The 20,555-nt window shown below is 38.2% G+C and overlaps 1 long non-coding RNA gene across 1 annotated transcript; it reads right to left on the bottom strand.

The window, feature by feature from the left end:
* Nucleotides 1-11,458: 11,458 nt before the first annotated feature.
* On the bottom strand, nt 11,459-18,372 carry LOC311074144. Its single transcript, XR_014604249.1, has 6 exons — nt 16,191-18,372; nt 15,853-15,962; nt 15,714-15,754; nt 15,027-15,091; nt 13,332-13,433; nt 11,459-11,873 (listed from the first exon to the last, which is right to left on the bottom strand). It is a non-coding gene; the product is annotated as an uncharacterized lncRNA (long non-coding RNA).
* Nucleotides 18,373-20,555: the final 2,183 nt, after the last annotated feature.

The raw sequence follows: 20,555 nt of genomic DNA on the forward strand, positions 1-20,555 counted from the left end.
CTAATACCCACGTCGCCATAAGAGCAAATGTCTGTCCGTGTGAAGTCAAAGCGTACATTCGGATGAAAGCACCTGCGCCCCTGGAGTGGAGCTGTAGCAACACTGGCATTAGTAGTACATTTAACATTAGCTCAAATGATTTATAGGGAATTCTAATAATTAATCATGAATATGATTAATATTTTGCATAATACAGTTACATTAATTTATTCGAAGTTGAAAATAGATCGATTTGTATATCTGAATAATCAATCACAACTAATTATAATTCATCATTCATATACCAATAATCCTATTTCAGATCGATTATGAGATAACCCTTAATGGAAATGAATAATCATCAAACGGGAAAACTTTGTCCAGCAAAACGGCCGTAAGATTAACTTAACAATTTCCCAACAAAAATTATCTCTTTCTTATAATTTGAAGAAAGCTATTTTCTGGCCATAAAAACAACTCTCCTGTTCTTATAAGATTAGGTTACTTAAAGTAACAAATCAGCTTTGTAGCTTAAGATCGAAAACATCTCATTGACTTTAGTTATGAGCAGGCAGACAGAATCAATCAAGTATATATGGAATTTTAATGATTGGACTAATACATTGAACTAAGGAATACAAAATACTACAATTTACACGAGTAAATATGTATGTACAGGGCACGTAAACAAAATACAGAGAAAGTGAAACTAAAGTTCAGGATGAGAGAGATCACCGAAATGATCTCAGCATGGCAAAAATCACAGACAGTAACCTTGAGAGACAGCAAGGAATCAAATCACATTAAAAGTTCAATAAACTTATCTTGCAAAATGGTTCTCTTTGTTGCTGAAGAACACAGAGTCGTGCGTGTGTCTCTTTAAGAAAGCAGGGCTTGCTTCGGTGAGCGCGTGCTGTGTCTTCCATGCGAGCGCGAGCGCGGGAGGTTCAAAGAGTCTCTTTCTTTGAGGTGAAGTTGCCGGGAATGATTCAGGCTAAGTTCATTCAGCTCGTGAATGAACAGAGGCGAATAGGAAAACAAAACTAGACTATAGAAAAACATAAAAAGAAATAAAAGAGAAGAAAAGAGAAGCAGGCCGAAGCCGGTCCGGACTTGGGTTTCCAAAGTTTTTGAGGAGGGAGAAGAGAGTGAGAAATGAAGGTTTGGACTTTTTATCAGTGTCCCGTGTACGCCTCCATTGCGTGGAGGACGAATCAGCTCAGAGCATTTTAAAAGGGAGAAGTTCCGCTGTCCAGTGGACGACGCCCACTGGAATGAGTCATGAGGAGATTTAACTTGAGAAGATTTGCTCAAGAAATATGAAATGTATAAAACAATGCACATTACTGCATTCTGCTATCGGAATTCCACTCCGTTAGCTGGAGAGGATTACAGAGATATCAGAAATAGAATATAGACATTGTAGTAATGCAAAGATACATTATTATGCATTAGTATAGGCATTTGCAGTTCGATTAATGTTACAATAGGATATATATACATGCTTTCCTATGGTTTATAAACATAGTACATCGAAAAGTGATGTTATGGGTAAAAGTCCCTTGTGTGGTGGGTTTCTGCATGTGTTTGTGTGCGTGATTGTGTGTGTGTTAATGTGTTGCGCCCCGTTATCAATGAGATCGGGTTACAGGATGCGGTTCTACTGGGAGAACATTCTTCAGAGAAAAATACAGAGCCAACACTCGAAGATCATAACTATACGATCAAAACAACATTAATCACACATACATACAGGATGTTCAGATACCAGTCTGAGTTACATACATTAAAAGGATATTAAGTTAAACACAACGGATGTTTGTGTGTATATGTATGTATGTGTGTGTATCTGTGAGGTCGGCATCTGTTGCATCTCGTGGTGCATACCACGTGAGGGGTTGGGGCCTATTTGAGAATGTGTTACTCGGCAAAAACAAAGGTAGTTCTGTGGGCAGACTAACTTGACAGCCTGAGGCGTCATATAATTTTGCTGAGAGAAGCAAGATAGTCCTAGTTGTCCCAAAACAACTGAATGGGGCAAGTCTTGCAATTTTCCTTCAGTACACAAAGAACAAACGTTAGACACAGTAAGGGAATTGTGGTCGCAGCACGTGATAGTATGAGAAACAAACAGGGGCCTGTTCGTTGATTTCATTAGGTCGGGTAAAACATTAACCAGGGCCTGCTTGTAGAGACTTGTGTCAGAAAGCTAGTCAATTAGGGCTTTCTGAATATGAACGTGTAGTGTTCATATTTAGTCAGCATGAGAAGAACAATCATGATTCGCTACTTCAGAACATCTGACCGGACAGACGGTCAGTGTCGTTACAGAGCTGAAGTCAGGATTGTAGAATCTAACGAATGTGTGCGGTGAGGACCAGCCTGCCGCATCACAAACGTCATGTAGTGAAACTCCTGACAATAAAGCTTTAGAAGCAGCCATACTCCTTAGTTGAGTGAGCTCGTACAGCCAAAGGTGAAGGCTGACCAGCCGACTCGTAAGCAAGTGAGATAGCCTCAACCACCCACTTGCACATGGTCTGTTTAGATGCAGGACACCACTTCCTGGGTGACCCAAAACAAACAAACAGCTGTTCAGGTTTCCTCCACAGGGCAGCTCTGTGGACATAAGCATCTAATGCCCTAACTGGGCAGAGCAGATTTAGTTTCTCTTGGTCTGACATCAGAAAAGGAGGAGGACAGAAAGCCTGCAGTACTAATGGTCTAACAATATTAGTAGGGACATTAGGAACATAGCCCGGCCTAGGATGGAGAAAAGCCTTTACCATGCCAGGCGAGAATTCCAGGCACGAGGGAGAAATCGAGAGTGCTTGAATGTTTCCAATTCTTTTGAGAGACGAGATAGTAAGAAGTCTTAAGAGTAATGAATTTCTCAGAAATTTCTTCAATGGGCTCGAATGGAGCTAGGGATCGATCACGCCTGCATCATAGCTTCCAACCCCAGAGGGACTGGATGGCTTAGAGAGAACCACAGAGGACAGTGTGATGTCTCCTTGGAAGCGAACAGGTTTACCTCGACATGACCAAAATTCTTCCACAGGAGCTCCACCACCTCGGGGTGGAGTCTCCATTACCTGGGCCTCTGCCCCTGCGTTGACAGGATGTCTGCCCCCTGATTTAGATACCCTGGGATATAAATCGCCCTAAATGAAAGAAGCTTTCCCTGGGCCCACAGGAGGATCTGGTGAGCCAGCTTGTATAAGGGGCGCGAACGCAGACCCCCCTGATGGTTTATGTACGAGACCACCGATGTGTTGTCTGACCAAACAAGCACATGATGGCCCCTCAGATCTGGGAGGAAGTATTTCAGGGCCTGGAACACCACCAACAATACTAGACAATTTATATGCCACGAGAGATGATGGTCCTGCCACTCATTATCGCCCCCCAACCCGTGAGGGAAGCATCTGTCGTTAACGTGACATGACGACAAGGAGCTCCCAGCATGGGCCCTTGGGACAGGAACCAAGGTTCTTTCCACATAACTAAGGCACGAAGGCATCGCCGCGTAACCTTGATCATGCTTGATCCTGAGCCACCACTGCAACGGACCTAACAGTCTCTGAAACTGCTTTACAGTGAGCGACTGGCCTAGCTTTACTTGTTTCACGGCTGAGAGAATCAAAGCGATGCGAGCAGGAGACAGACGTGCCTGCATCGTCGTCGAATCCCAAACCACACCCAGAAAAGTGGTCCTCTATAATTGAAATACTTTTCTTGGCATTCAATCTCAACCCCAACTTCTTGATGTGAGCGAGAACAACATCTTGATGCCGAACCACCTGATGCCCAGATTGAGCTAGACTCAACCAATCATCGATATAATTCAAAATGCGGATGCCCTTGGAGTTGCAGAGCCAGTGGAGTGATCAGTGGGAGAGCAGTGTTCTTAGTGGTAAACGCTCGCAATGCTCACAGTCAGCCCCCTCGAGAGCTGACTGGGCATGCTGAACTCCCAAACAAACAACACATAGTTGGTGTGTATCCCCACCCGTGAGAAATCGTGTGCAAGGATGAACATACTTTTTTTAATATATATATATATATGTGATAAAACTCCTGCCTAGTATCATCGACAGACAAAAACACTTTCAGACAATGATTCACACACAGAGCGCTTGCTGAAGGCACAGAAGCTAGTGTGGTTATGATTCAGGGGTGCTTTATAGTTTCCTGGTCAATGATGTCACCCGCCTATGACGTTCCGTCTCGCCATTGGACTGATTCCATACGTGCTTCATGATGCACTCACGCAGGGGCGTTCCTGCAGCGTTTTGACGCAGCTCGAGTTCCCTTGAAAGGGAATTACCTTTCGGAGAGTTGACAGATGATTAATACCGATTGTTTGCTGGGCGAACAAGTTAATTGATTGAATTTTATTTCTGATGTATCAAGTTAATTTTATTAACTGATCCAAATATTTATAATTGATTATAACGAGTTATATAATTACATAATTTACTACATATTAATGGTGGAGATTAAACAGCGCTTATGAGCTTAAACCACTGTAAACCTAAAATGGTGCATTTGATAATTCCAGTAAGAATAGGACGCAACATACGATACACATTTATGTCTCTAGATCCTGGCTTGTTTAAATGCAGATAAAGACGAGCTTTAATTGACATAGGGGAGAGCGGGGCATAACCTAACACTTTTTGACTTTCTCAGTTTGTGTAAATTCACTTGGGATTCAGAGTATTATATTTTTCCCCACATTAATTTCACACGTCTAGTACAATTATGTGGTTCTGTTTCATAAATACAGTGTATACTTTTTTCTTGATTTACCCTGAAAGAATGGAAGTGAAATGTGACAACATGCCCTATGTGGGGCACATTGTAACATGACCATTTTAAACATGGCAGCTTAAAATATTATCTGATCTAATAAAAAAAAAAATCGGTCCCATCCACCACTCAACGATCACTCTCTCCAGACTACTGATCACACGCACCTGTTCCCCATCAGCAACCTAATCACAAGCACTACAAAACACTCACCACTACCGCAGTTCCTTGTCAAGCCTCCAATGGGAACAGACCATGATCCATTGTCTCCTGAGTCTCTGATGCATCCAGATTTCTGAGAAGTAACGTATACTTACCTGTGAAGCACTAACCTCTGTATCATTGTTCCGCTGTCTCCAGAAATCCTGCTTGATTCCATGTTACCTGTGATCCTGCATCCTCCCGAGCTTCCGATGTTTCCTCCGAGCTTGCTTGCAAGCGACTGCATCTGAAAGAGAAAGGACAAGTATTAATGAACTGTGACTGCTTGACATTAACTAACCTGAAGAGAACATGCTCACCTGTTGTCTGCCCCACACTGAGTGATCTTCACCGAATCTGCACCTGAACTCACTGAATACTCACCTTGCACTCTTGTTTACTTGAATAAAGCTGTGTTTGGATTTACTTACCTCTGTCTCCGTGCCTGTATCCTGACAGAAGGCTTGACCCACACCGCTATGGATCCTGCACAGCCCGAAGACGCTTCCGCAAATCCTGCTCCTACACTGGTCTACATTGCAAACTCCGCCACCCGACCAGCGCCCTTCTCAGGCCGGGCGGAGGACTGCAACGGATTTTTGCTGCAATGTTCACTCACCCTTGAAATGCAGCCTCAATTGTATCCCACAGAAAGATCGAAAATCTCCTTCATCATCCAACAGTTATCTGGATCAGCGCTAAGGTGGGGTTACATCTTCGTTGCAGAACTTTATAAATCATTTCAAAGAGGTGTTTGGACATCCTGTAGAAGATTCATCAGTCAGCGATGCAGTCAACTGTTACAGTTGCGTCAAGGTAAAAGATCTGTTTCCGATTATTCCTTGGAATTCCGAACTCTAGCATCAGCAAGTGGGTGGAACGAAAAAGCTCTCCTTGCAGTTTTCCGAAGAGGTTTAAATCCCACGCTTTGTCTTCAACTCGCCATTTATGACGATACTCTAGGACTTGAGAAATTTATGCAGCAAGCTCTCCGAGTGCATCAAAGATCCCAGAATTGTTATCTAGATGTTAAACCATCAGCCTTTGTACCTCCTCAGAAACCACCTGAATTCGACTCAGAACTAACGTCAGAGAAAATGCAAGTAGAAACCCATCGACCTTCTCAAGCGGAACGCAACCGCCGCAGAGAATTAAGACTGTGTCTATATTGTGGAACTGAGGGTCACTTCCTACGTATGTGCCCATTACGTCCTCCTCGTCTACTTGTGAGTTCAGTTCTTAACCAACCAGTGGTATCAACTCCGTTAACTATCTCAGTAACCCTGAAGTCTCAAAATTTCCACGTTTCAGTCTCGGCCATCATTGACTCCGGGTCGGCAGGCAATTTCATATCAGGAAGTCTCTGTAGAAGACTCAAACTCCCGAGATCCAACACATCCAAGCCCTACTCCATCCATGCAGTAACTGGTGAAGTTATCAACAAGGGGTATGTAACATCTCAAATAACACCCATTACATTATGTGTTGAAAGTATTCATCAAGAACTGTTTGAACCGTTCATTCTCGAGAATAGCAAAGCTGATATGATCCTTGGACGTCCATGGCTCATCCTCCATCAACCTACCATTGATTGGAGGACTGGCAAGATCTTGAACTGGGGTTGTAGCTGTTCGTCAACTAAAGCAGTACTCCCTGTCTCGTCATCTGTAAAAACACCAGAACCTGTGTCAGTGAGTTCAACGTCCATAGAAAGCCCCACTGAAAACCTGTCAGTGACCATTCCTCCATGCTACTCTTCATTTGCAGACGTGTTCAATCCTGTTGCTGCTTCCAAGCTACCACCACATCGACCATGGGACTGTGCCATAGACTTGGTTCCAGGGGAGTCCATTCCCAAGGGTCGAATTTACTCCTTGTCCCTTCCTGAACAAACAGCCATGCAGAAGTACGTCGAAGAGGCCCTCCAACAAGGATATATCAGACCTTCCACCTCACCTGCTGCAGCCAGCTTCTTTTTTGTCTCCAAGAAAAATGGAGGTTTAAGACCATGTATTGATTATCGAGCACTCAACAAGATCACTGTAAAATTCAGCTATCCACTCCCTCTGGTTCCATCAGCCCTTGAACAACTCCGAGAAGCCAAAATATTTACCAAGCTAGACTTGAGAAGCGCATACAACCTGATCAGAATCCGAGATGGGGATGAGTGGAAGACCGCATTCATCACCCCCGCAGGTCACTACGAATATCTCGTGATGCCATATGGTCTGGTAAATGCTCCTTCCGTGTTCCAAAGTTTCATGGATGAGGTACTCCGAGACTTCCTGAATCGCTTTGTGTTAGTCTATATTGACGACATTCTGATCTTCTCAAATGACCCAGCAGAACATCAACGTCATGTCTCTCTTGTACTCCAACGACTCCGAGAATTCTCTCTGTTCTTGAAGGCTGAAAAATGCACGTTCCATCAAACCACAGTCGAGTTCCTTGGATACCGTCTCAACAAACAAGGAGTTGAGATGGATGATCGAAAGACCCAAGCCATCACCTCCTTGCCCACTCCCCAGTCGGTAAAAGAACTACAAAGATTCCTAGGCTTCTCAAACTTTTACCGAAGGTTCATCAACAATTATAGCATGCTTACAGCTCTGCTAACTTCTCTTCTCAAGGGAAAACCCAAGACCTTACTTTGGAACTCTGACGCCGAACACGCCTTTCTATCTCTCAAGATTGCATTCACCACAGCACCCTTGCTTCGTCACCCGGATCCTGAGAGAGTATTCCTTGTCGAGGTTGATGCTTCAACTACTGGGGTAGGAGCAATCCTGTCACAAGAAACACATACACAGAAACTTCTTCAAAACCCCTGCCATGTGCGTTCTTTTCACGCAAGTTATCCACTGCTGAGATTAACTATGACATCGGCAACCGAGAACTCCTGGCTGTTAAGCTCGCCCTGGAAGAATGGAGGCACTGGCTTGAGGGGGCTAAGCATCCGTTCATCGTTCTCACAGACCATAAAAACTATTTGTTAATCCCATCCAGTGGGACCTCGACGAGCAACTCCTCGAACTGTCACAGCGCTTCCCGGGTCCTCCAGAGTGTCCCACTGGTAAGATCTATGTCCCAGAAGATTTCCGTACCTCTCTAGTCTCCTCTGCCCATTCGTCCATTGGGACAGGTCATCCAGGAGTCGCGAAGACTTACTCCAGTCTCCAACACAAGTATTGGTGGCCAAACATGCAATCCGACATCACAAGATTTATTCAAGGATGCACTCTCTGCGCCATGACCAAGATCCCACGTCATCTGCCTACTGGAAAATTGTTGCCATTGCGCGTCCCACATCGACCCTGGTCCCATATCGGGGTCGATTACGTCACAGATCTTCCAGCTTCTGATGGTTACACCTGCATCCTGGTAGCCATAGATCGTTTCTCTAAAGCCTGCAAGTTAATTCCCCTAAAGAAACTACCCACAGCCTTTGACACCGCAGAATTATTAATGGAACATGTCTTTCATAATTTCGGTATTCCAGAAGATATTGTGTCTGACAGAGGGCCCCAGTTCATTTCCAGGGTATGGCGAGCATTCTTCGCTCTCCTTAATGTCACAGTCAGCTTAACTTCAGGTTACCATCTGCAGTCAAATGGTCAAACTCAACGGAAGATCCAGGATGTCAGCCGTTTCCTTCGCACATTCTGCCATTCCAACCAGAACATCTGGAAAAGGTATTTACTTTGGGCGGAGTATGCCCAAAACTCCCTCCGGCAAGCATCCACACAACTTACACCGTTTCAGTGTGTCCTTGGTTACCAGCCACCACTCTTTCCATGGTCCGGTGAGCCGTCAGAGATACCTGCGGTCAACACATGGTTCCAAGACAGCGAAAGAGTGTGGAATCAAGCGCATCATCACCTTCAGCAAGCTGCAAACCGCCAACAGCACTTTGCCGATGCCCATCGTCGTCAGACTCCCAATTATCAACCTGGACAACTGGTATGGCTGTCAACCCAAGATATCCGCTTACAACAACCCTGTCGTAAGCTTAGCCCTAAATTAATCGGTCCATTCCCAATTGAGAAACAAGTCAACCCAGTCACTTACCAACTTCGCTAAGCTAAACGCTTAACTAAACCCTGCTTGTGTCTTCTGCTGGTTAGATCAGCATTAAATAACTATCTCAACTGTTAAATAACAGATTTAAGATGAAAATAATATCAGATTTTTCTAATTTTAAATAAACACAACAGATGACAAATTTTAATTGAAGATGAAGAATTTTGTGGTTAAATAAATGTTCAGTGATATCTTACAAATATTTTTTTTAATTTTGGCGCAATTTCTTTCTCCATATAGTGCTGATATGGCAACTAGTAACTAGACTGCCGCACACAAATAAACAACATAACAAAATGTCCAGGCCTGGTCATCTCTCGTCCTTCACTGTCATCGCTCCTCCTTTTATGCTTCCGAAGCTCCTCCGTGAGAGATACGAGACCAGTGTAGCGTGGAGGTGGCACTCATCATCAATCAGGGCCCCCAGCCCACCCTGCTCGCCACAATTCTCATTACATAGTGGTTGATGGAAGGTGGTTGACGCATGTTGCATTTCCAAATGCAAATTATAAGCACCTCAAACACACAGCATACTATGAATTGAAACTAAACATCTGAAATATGCAGTGCGTCAGACTATGTATTTATATAATTGCAACACAACCGTTGCGCTTTGATGATCACACTAAGCCATATCACATTCTCACAACCCTGCATCATCAAAATTAAATAAATAAAAAATATCTGGGCAAGTAACACCATTTAAATTTTTACTGCATTTGGTGCTTTGAACCCTGGCTAACATGTACAGGAATGTAACGGAATGAAATTGTAATAATGTGCTTCGGTATTTGTTTGTAAATACATGTAACTGTGTATGCTTAACTCAACAAAACGCATCCTATATGAGGTTAATCAGATATTTATACAAAATAAACATACTATTATGAATTATTTCTGCACAAAATGACGCAAATGCAAGTGAACTTAGATTACGTGCTAATCAGAATGAGTAACTTGCGTTGTTGATGCGCTCTTCCTGGAGCAACGAGATTAAACACGGTAAACCCAAATAATAACGTTTTATTACAACATTGTTCTCTGTATAATGTTATGTAATATGTGCATTGCCATTTGAGCTTCTCACGCTGAAGCTGACCACCGGCACGCTTTATACCGCGTTAATTCTCAATCAAATGCATCCTATGAGATAAATCATAGGACTACACAAAATAAACACAATTACGTTTGCACAAAACAAAAAGCTGCAAGCACACAAAAACTTATAGTCACGAAGGTGTAACTCTAGCCTTTTAATGTAAAATGGTCCCAAACATAACATTTCTCCTCGTGTCTGCTTTACGTGTTTTACGGCTGAGCAGCTTGCACGCGCATGAACTTGCTTAATTGATTGTCGATTAATCGTTTGCATCCCTATATATACTATTCCAAATCTTATTTATATTACATATTCTCTGTATATGTTCATTTAAACTACATTTATAATTACATTAAACATAATTGTTAAACTAAAATTGTTCATGTGTAATGGATTAGGGGTATAATATAATTATATAAATAATATATAAATGACCCAGCTAGAAATTTTTTGTTCTAAAAATGTTCTAAGAACATTAGCATGTATTGTTCTATAAATGTTTTCAGCGGCTAGTTTTATTTTTGTTCCCAGAATGTTCTTTTAAAAGTTTGGAGAACATTCTTTAAAAACATTATTAAAATGTTTAGTAGTAACATTCTTTTAACATTATTCTCTAACGTTATTAGAAAGTTTTCAGCGGCTAGTTTTATTTTTGTTCTTAGAATGTTCTTTTAAAAGTTTGGAGAACATTCTTTAAAAACATTATTAAAATGTTTAGTAGTAACATTCTTTTAACATTATTCTCTAACGTTCTTAGAAAGTTTTCAGCGGCTAGTTTTATTTTTGTTCTTAGAATGTTCTTTTAAAAGTTTGGAGGACATTCTTTAAAAACATTTTTAAAATGTTTAGCGATAACATTCTTATAACATTATTCTCTAACGTTCTTAGAAAGTTTTCAGCGGGTAGTTTTATTTTTGTTCCCAGAATTTTTTCTTTAAATGTTTGGAGAACATTTTCTAAAAACATTATTAAAATGTTTAGTAGTAACATTTTTATAACATTATTCTCTAACGTTCTTATAATGTTTTCAGCGGGTAGTTTTATTTTTGTTCCCAGAATGTTTTTTTAAATGTTTAGAGAACATTTTTTTAAAAACATTATTAAAATGTTTAGTAATAACATTCTTATAACATTATTCTCTAACGTTCTTATAATGTTGTAAGCGGATAGTTTTATTTTTGTTCCCAGAATGTTCTTTTAAATGTTCGGATAACATTATTTAAAAACATTATTCAAATGTTTAGGTGTAACATTCTTACAACATTATTCTCTAACGTTCTTAGAAAGTTTTCAGGGGGTGTTTTTATTTTTGTTCCCAAAATGTTCTCTTAAACATAAAAAATGCTTAGCTATAACATTGTTAAAACATACAATTTTATTAATCTCTAAAATAAAACAAAAATCTAACAGGATTATGAATGGCATCCACATAAATTATTAGAAGTTCTGCGTACAGTAGATGCCCAACATTACATGAAGAACTCAGTAAAGTCCAATGTGCAATCACACGTCTTGACTGCTGTTTGCTCAGAGCGCTCATCATCAGTCTTTGGTTGTCTTGGTTCTTGCAGAAAAAGAATAAAGTCATCTGCATTAATAGGTGTTCTACTGTTCTTCTCTTCTTGTTTTTCAGCTGCTATCCCAGTTAGCAGAATTGAGCTCCATTCTCTGTGTGCATGGTAGAGTTTTTCCTCATAGCCTATAAAAGAAGATCATGCAACAGTGTAAACAAAAATAATACAAATACATATTACATATTAAGATCACAAGCAATATTGACTTTGAAAACTTTCAAAATTAGCCAGCCTAATTATTAATCAGAAATTAATTAGATTAGTTTATTTAAAAGTATAAATATGATACCTTATGAGTATCTATTTTGTTTCTGTAATTTAAAACATATACTTAATCCATTATATACATGTTAATAACACAACTAGAGGCTAAATTATTTTAACAAACTACAAACTTGGCTTGAGAAGTGTTAACCTTGAACTCAGGTCACCTTGAGCACAGCTGCAGCATGTCACAGCACTGCCCACGATGCTTTTGCACTGCTCTGCTCACGAACAGCTCATTTTCATCAGTTATATTGTCTATGGATTGTTACATTTCTTACAGATTTCTGCTTGTTTTAAATCAGATACAGATAAAGTAGAACTGCATTTGAATGCATTGGCGATGGAACAATTTCTAGTGTGATTTAATCATACCTGTGTATCGTCTCTTTGCTATTAGCTAAGCTGTAAGTTTTAGTTACTTCAAAAGCAGAAAGAAATATGCTATAACTTCTGTTTCTACGCAGTTTCTTATTGAGAAATCACAGGACAGTGTTGACACTAACTTTCTGTGCTCCAGTAGGTTTCTGTGTGCGCACAATCTGCATGTTAAATGTGAGCTACTGTCTGTGCATATGAAAGCTTGTTTCCGCCATGGAATAAAATTTTTAAAAAAGGTAATTGCGACTCACAATTCAAACTTTTTTTTCTCAGAAGTGCGATATATAAACTCGCAATTGGCTGTTTGAAAGTCAGAATCACAGGATAAATTAGTAAAACCTGAGAAAAAAAAGCAATTCTGGCTTATTTTGTTTTTGCTGTCTTTTCTCATTAATGCACTTCATCAATACAGCCGCTCTTCAGCAGCATTTTAGCTTCATTTGAGAAAAACTATCATCATAAAACACAGAGAGACTCAAATGTCTACACGGCAATCCGTCAAATAAAAGTTTGGTTTAACCTTTGAAGAAAGTTTTGCTTAAATCATTACATTTTAAATAATTGGTTATAGCAATTTAATTAAACCATTAAAATGGAATCAAGAAAACAAAACAAAAAAAAACTTTTGGGAGATGCGAGAGCGAAGTAGTCCAGTGATAATTAACAGGCAGCCATGGTTAATGCAATTTGCAAAGACCCGCCCCCTTTAGTTACTGTTGCTATGTCCAACAAGCCATGGCGCTCTCACGCCACACATCATGTTGTCACGCAATGAAAAATACATTGCGGATCAAAGAAAAAACGTTGAAACGTCTAAACGCCGAGACAAGACAGAGCAGGTTACTTTTGATATGAAACAAAGTCTCAACGTTTAATTTGTGTAATTTCTGTAGAAAAAAAAATAATTTTTGTAAAATAGAAATGTAAAAAATAAATACCTGTCAATCAAACTCCCTCGAAGGGTGAATTCTGAGGGGAGTAAAAAAGACAGCTCACAATTCTGATATTTTCTTGCAATTGTGTGTTCCTGCCTCACAATTCTGAGAGAAAAAACCCCCAAAAAAACGGTAATTTTACTGATGGAAACAGACAGTAAAAAAGTGGACTTCAAAGATTTCTTATTCTGTAGCTCCCTGTGGGATTTTTTTGACAAGTCCATAAAAATGCATCCATCCATGATAAAAGTACTCCACACGGCTCTGGCAGGTTAATAAAGGCGAAAGGTGAAGCGAAGTGATGCGTTCGTGTAAGAAACATATCCATATTTTAGGGCTGGGAATCGATTAAAAAAAAGTAACTGATTATTTACACAATTTGCTGTAATTAAATGCAATTAATTGCATTTCCCCCAAGCTTGTAATCATCAATATTTAAACTTAGAATAACCTAATTAAACAACACAGGAAAAAAGGAACAGAAAATAGCCCTGTATTAAAATAATATTAAACATCAATATATCAATATATTATTATTTTTCAATAATCAATCAACATAATCAATTTAACAATTTATTATTATATATATATTTTTTACTAATTATCAAAATAAAACATAGTCCTACAAAGCTATTATTACAAGAGCATGTGATCAGAGCAGGTAATTTTACCATTGTTGCCAGCATGACTATACCAGCTCAGTAGGGCTATTTCACAGAAGTCTACTACTGAGAAAATTCACGTTATTTGACTTTGCTTTCCAGTGCATGATCGGTACATGATTGGAGCGTTTGGGCCGTTAACGACAGAGCAGAACACGCAGCGCAAACACGGAGCAGAACATTGAGCAAAGAGCTCAATGTTTGCTCAATGTTGTGTGTGTGTGTCAGTGCGCCGACACACACACACGGAATGGAGAGCGCGGCGCGGAAAAGACCCGCTCATGAAAGCTGCGTGAGAATAAAACCTGATCGCCGAACACGGAGGGGCGGGACGGCATATTTTGCAGCCTTTTCCGCAACAGGAAGTCATTAAAACGAGGCAAAAAAAGTGCTGCGTTAATTGCGTTATTTTTTTTTAACTCGTTATGCATCTCAAATTAATCGCAAAGATTAACGTGTTAATTCCCCCAGCCCTACCATATTTATAACTTTATCGACTTAAATAACTAGCTTCCAGCAGACAGCCATATGCAAGTCAAATTACGCCCAAAGAGTTATAGAGTCAACGCATCGATACGCATACGCGCCTGCAAGGCTACGCATCGCTACACTTCGGCCGCCATTATGCATCTATGCGTAGCAAAATGTGTCGTCCCAGTTTTTGATACGCGACGCACCATTGTATGCAATACTATGCGTTGTTGGTGGGGGCAAAACTGCAAGTTGCTTGCATCCGACGTGTAGACTATAAAAGCCTCTTGTCGATGTATGACGTAGGAGTAGCATAAGCTTTGACGGCTCTCGCGGTTCAAACAAACAGGGCTAGGTAATAAATTCAAGCTCCTCCCACATTTCTCTTTATATGATTCTCTTTAATGATAATTTTTCTAAAAATCTCTGTGGAAAGAAAGTCAGATATAAATCTGGGACAGATATAAATCAGGCACGAGGGAGAAAAAAAGAGATCATTTTTATTTTGGAGTGCATTGTGCCTTTAAAATTGACTACGGTTTTATAAAATGCAGTGGATACTTACTAGTGATGGACTTGTTTCTCTGTTGGTGCCTGTTCTGCTCCGTGAACATTGTTCCAATGCTTGATCTTAAGAAAATTTAAAAAGTGTGTTAATGTGTGTTAACAGACTATTGATCTGGGTGACATAGGACCATTTTTTATGTTTTCCTTAAGTGTTAGGCTATATAAATCTGGAGAACCCTTACTAACATTAACCATGGTTTTGCTACACTAACTAAATGGTAATAAATTATTGTAATCAATCCACCATAAAAACATTGTTTCTACACTTTACTATAATAAAAACCATGGTTAATTTAGCAAAGGACCCTGGGAACATGTCCTAAAAAGTTCTCTCGTTATTTACCGGTAGCCTACTCCATGTTGTTCCAAAACTGTATGAATTTATTTTGTATAACCTTAATTAAGATATCTTGAGAAATGACTTCACTGTTTTGTTTTTTTTCCATAAAATGGGTTCCAATGTTGTTTTATTCCCAACATTCTTGTGTTTCACAAAAGTAAGTCATACAGGTTTGAAAATAATTTCATTTTGAAAGGACATTTATGTTTGGGTCAGCTAGGCCCGTAAACTCATATCAAGAAGACAGGTAAAATATTGTCTGGAGGGTTTGGACCAGTGTGCCTTTGAGCAGAGTTTACATGTTCTGCCTCTATTTCACGTGTATTTTACTATGACAATACTCACCGCAAGATCGTGTGGCTGGATAATATTTATTCCCAAAATTCCTAGATAATGGGAAACACACACATACAGCAATATTATTAGCTATTTGTATTTACTTACTAAAAGAGACATTTGCAAAAGCTTGCAAAATTTTACTCACCAGCTCAAAAACATAATATGATGATGACTCATCATTTTGACGGTAGGCCGATATCCCGCGATCAACAATATTCAAAAGCCTAGTTTTCATAGTGTGGTTCGAGTTCCTCTCTGTATAAAGACACAATGTTCTCAGTTCACTCATTGTAAAGCTCCTTTTTTTATTTTTTTTTATCAAAAACTAAGTTAGCTGACAATATTTAACGTTACACATGCTTAGCCTGAAACATTGACATAATGTCGATATTGCTCTAATCGCATTTAAAATTGGCTTCTCAATTTAACACACTATATTTTGATGTAGCAGAATGTATTTTTATATAAAATAAAGTTATTTACCTTCCGCAGATTGCAATATGTCCGTTACACGTACGTTGTTAAAATTCGTTGTCCATTTACATCCCGCAACTCGCTCAAAATAAAAATGTAACAGTACGATGCAAAATAATCCATGTTTTAAACAATGTAAAAGCCACAGAACCGAAGGAGGCTAGTACTGAAGATCCCGAGCAGCAGCAGCGCGCGCACACACACACACACACACACACACACACACACACACACACACACACACTCACTCTAACAGACGAATATTCAAACTTGACCAGTAAAAGGCGCGCATAGCTGTCATTGGCCAGATTCCTGGATGACAGTCTGAATAACCAATCATGCTCAAAACAACTCGAAGAGACAGCCAATAATGTGGTAACATTGCAATTACAGGAAAAGATTACATGTTTTAAAAGAAAGAATATGAAAAAAATGTGCACGTGCTATTTATTTAGTTGTATTTGTAAGCTGGCTGTTATATTTAATCAATTGGTTAAATGGTGTCTTCATTGCAGTGCATGATAAATAAATAAAAACTTACAATAACATATAAATAATAATAATAAATAACATAAATAATATATACCATATATAACAAAATTATATTTACCACTGCTCTGCCAACAGCAGTTTAAAAGAGCAAACATATTATATATTAAACAGAGCAAACATTGCATATGTAGGCTATTCATATACAATTCTGTATACCTTACCTACATGAAAAAATAATGGATTGGTGTCATGGTGACATTAGAGTTACATTCATGTGACCCATAATGATCCTTTTGCACTTTAACAAAATATTGACCTTTCCTTTAGAAACACTCTTATGCCTAATAATGTCAACTTGCTTTTCACCCTGTGTGGCACTGTTACACAACCTGTTGGTTTAGGGTTAATCCTCTGTCCAACACAACACTTTGCTAACATTGGCATAATTCTATACAAGTTGCAACATATACCCCGGGTTTCACAGGCAAGGTTTAAGCCTGTAGTCCCAGACTAAAATGCACGTTTGAGCTGTTTTACCTGAAAGCAACTTGCACTGACAAATCTTAAAATATGTCAGTGCCATTGTTTTGTCTCAAGATGCACACCAGTAATGTTTCTTTTTTCTTTTTTCTAAGGCACATTTTTAAAAGCTAATTAAATGCACTAAGGCCTAATCCTGGCTTAATCTAAACTCTGTGAAACCGGGTCTGGGTTAGAAATTAAGGGTTAAGGTTAACCATAACTCTAACCCTAACCCTTGTCTACAGACTTTTATTTAACAGCATGGATAGACTCCAAGGTGTTGACTGCAGTGGTTAGGCCTTTAGCGTTGATACAGGATGAATAACTTCTCACTGTGACAGTCTGTAATGTATTTTAGCAAAGAGTGTTTGTATGGATTGTCCCTAATTAAGCTAGAGCTATTGGTGCATTCAAGTCATGTCATAAAGATCGTATTTACAAGTTGAACGCCAACACAATGATGAGAATATGAGTAGGAAGCTCAGGATTTTCTTTAACCCCGATCTTGAAGAGTTAGGGGCGTGTCAGTGGGAAACATTGTGGGATACCACTATACTTAGGTATTCAGCAGTGACAATGAAATAAGCTAATGCCTGCACAAAATATGATAGCATTAATATATAACAGTATAATATGTGATGATAAAGTTTACAGTGGCTTCATTAATTTAAAACATTAAAAAAATTGTAAAACCTCATGAATACAAACTTCCCAGGAGGACTTAAACGCACCATATGTTCCATCGTGAACCCTGTTGGCCTGCTGTCAGACCAGCAAGCTCAATTTAACAATAATTGTGTAGTTTGATTGCTAAATGTTACATTTAAAATGTTCTAGTTTTGTTAACATGTCACATTACAAGAACGTTTTTTTAAAAACACTCATCATCTCAGGTCTCAGTGATATCCTCAAAACATTTTACGAACATTGTTTTGATAATGTTCCTCCTGTTATTATGGAACATTGTGCCAATGTTTTACTGAGAACATTATATAATCTGTTATCTCAACAACATCCTCAAAACATCCTCAAAATGTTGCAAGTAAAATGTTCTAATTGTGTTAACACATAACATTACAAGAACGTTTTATAAAGAACATTCAACATCTCATCTCTCAATGATATCCTCAAAACATTTTCCTAATGTGACAGAGAGAATGTTCTTCTTTTGTTATCATGAAACATTGGGACAATGTTATATTGAGATCATTGTACAAACTTTAACTTTAGCAACATTCCCAAAATATGCTCAAAATGTTGCAAGTAGAATGTTCTTCTTTTGTTTTTACGAAACATTGGGACAATGTTATATTGAGATCATTGTACAAACTTTAACTTTAGCAACATTCCCAAAATATGCTCAAAATGTTGCAAGAAGAATGTTCTTCTTTTGTTATCATGAAACATTGGGACAATGTTATATTGAGATCATTGTACAAACTTTAACTTTAGCAACATTCCCAAAATATGCTCAAAATGTTGCAAGTAGAATGTTCTTCTTTTGTTTTCACGAAACATTGGGACAATGTTATTTTGAGATCATTGTACAAACTTTAACTTTAGCAACATTCCCAAAATATGCTCAAAATGTTGCAAGAAGAATGTTCTTCTTTTGTTTTTATGAAACATTGGGACAATGTTATTTTGAGATCATTGTACAAACTTTAACTTTAGCAACATTCCCAAAATATGCTCAAAATGTTGCAAGTAGAATGTTCTTCTTTTGTTTTTATGAAACATTGGGACAATGTTATTTTGAGATCATTGTACAAACTCTAACTTTAGCAACATTCCCAAAATATGCTCAAAATGTTGCAAGTAGAATGTTCTTCTTTTGTTTTCACGAAACATTGGGACAATGTTATTTTGAGATCATTGTACAAACTCTAACTTTAGCAACATTCCCAAAATATGCTCAAAATGTTGCAAGTAGAATGTTCTTCTTTTGTTTTCACGAAACATTGGGACAATGTTATTTTGAGATCATTGTACAAACTTTAACTTTAGCAACATTCCCAAAATATGCTCAAAATGTTGCAAGAAGAATGTTCTTCTTTTGTTTTTATGAAACATTGGGACAATGTTATATTGAGATCATTGTACAAACTTTAACTTTAGCAACATTCCCAAAATATGCTCAAAATGTTGCAAGAAGAATGTTCTTCTTTTGTTATCATGAGACATTGGGACAATGTTATATTGAGATCATTGTACAAACTTTAACTTTAGCAACATTCCCAAAATATGCTCAAAATGTTGCAAGAAGAATGTTCTTCTTTTGTTTTCACGAAACATTGGGACAATGTTATATTGAGATCATTGTACAAACTTTAACTTTAGCAACATTCCCAAAATATGCTCAAAATGTTGCAAGTAGAATGTTCTTCTTTTGTTATCATGAAACATTGGGACAATGTTATTTTGAGATCATTGTACAAACATTAACTTTAACAACATTCCCAAAATATTCTCAAAATGTTGCAAATAAAAAGTTATAATTTTGTTAACTCGTCACATTAAAAGAACGTTTTATAAAGAACAATAAACATCTCATCTCTCAATGATATCCTCAAAACATTTTCCTAACGTGACAGAGAGAACATTCTTCATTTGTTATAATGAAACATTGGGACAATGTTATTTTGAGATCATTGTATAAACTTTAACTTTAACAACATTCCCAAAATATTCTCAAAATGTTGCAAATAAAAAGTTATAATTTTGTTAACTCGTCACATTAAAAGAACGTTTTATAAAGAACAATAAACATCTCATCTCTCAATGATATCCTCAAAACATTTTCCTAACGTGACAGAGAGAACATTCTTCATTTGTTATAATGAAACATTAAGACAACGTTATTTTGAGATCATTGTACAAACTTTAACTTTAACAACATTCCCAAAATATTCTCAAAATGTTGCAAATAAAATGTTATAATTTTGTTAACTCGTAACATTAGAAGAACGTTTTATAAAGAACATTAAACATCTCATCTCTCAATGATATCCTCAAAACATTTTCCTAACGTGACAGAGAGAACGTTTTTCTTTTGTTATAATGAAACATAGGGACAATGATATTTTGAGATCATAGTACAACTTGTTACTTCAGAAACATTCCCAAAACATCTTTTGAATGTTGCAGTTAAAATGTTATATCTTAGTTTTCATATAACGTTATAGGAACATTTTTTAAAATGAGAAAACATCCTTAAAATGTTCGGTAAACATTACATTCAAATGTTTTCTTTAGAACATTAACCAAACTTGTAGGGAATGTTAGCGAAAGTTCTGAGAACGTTCCCTGCTAGCTGGGTGAGCAATTTATAAATGAGTGTAACGTCAACGGGCGGATGAA

Source organism: Abramis brama, assembly GCF_963993115.1.
Source record: "Abramis brama genome assembly, chromosome: 2".
NCBI lineage: Eukaryota > Metazoa > Chordata > Actinopteri > Cypriniformes > Leuciscidae > Abramis > Abramis brama.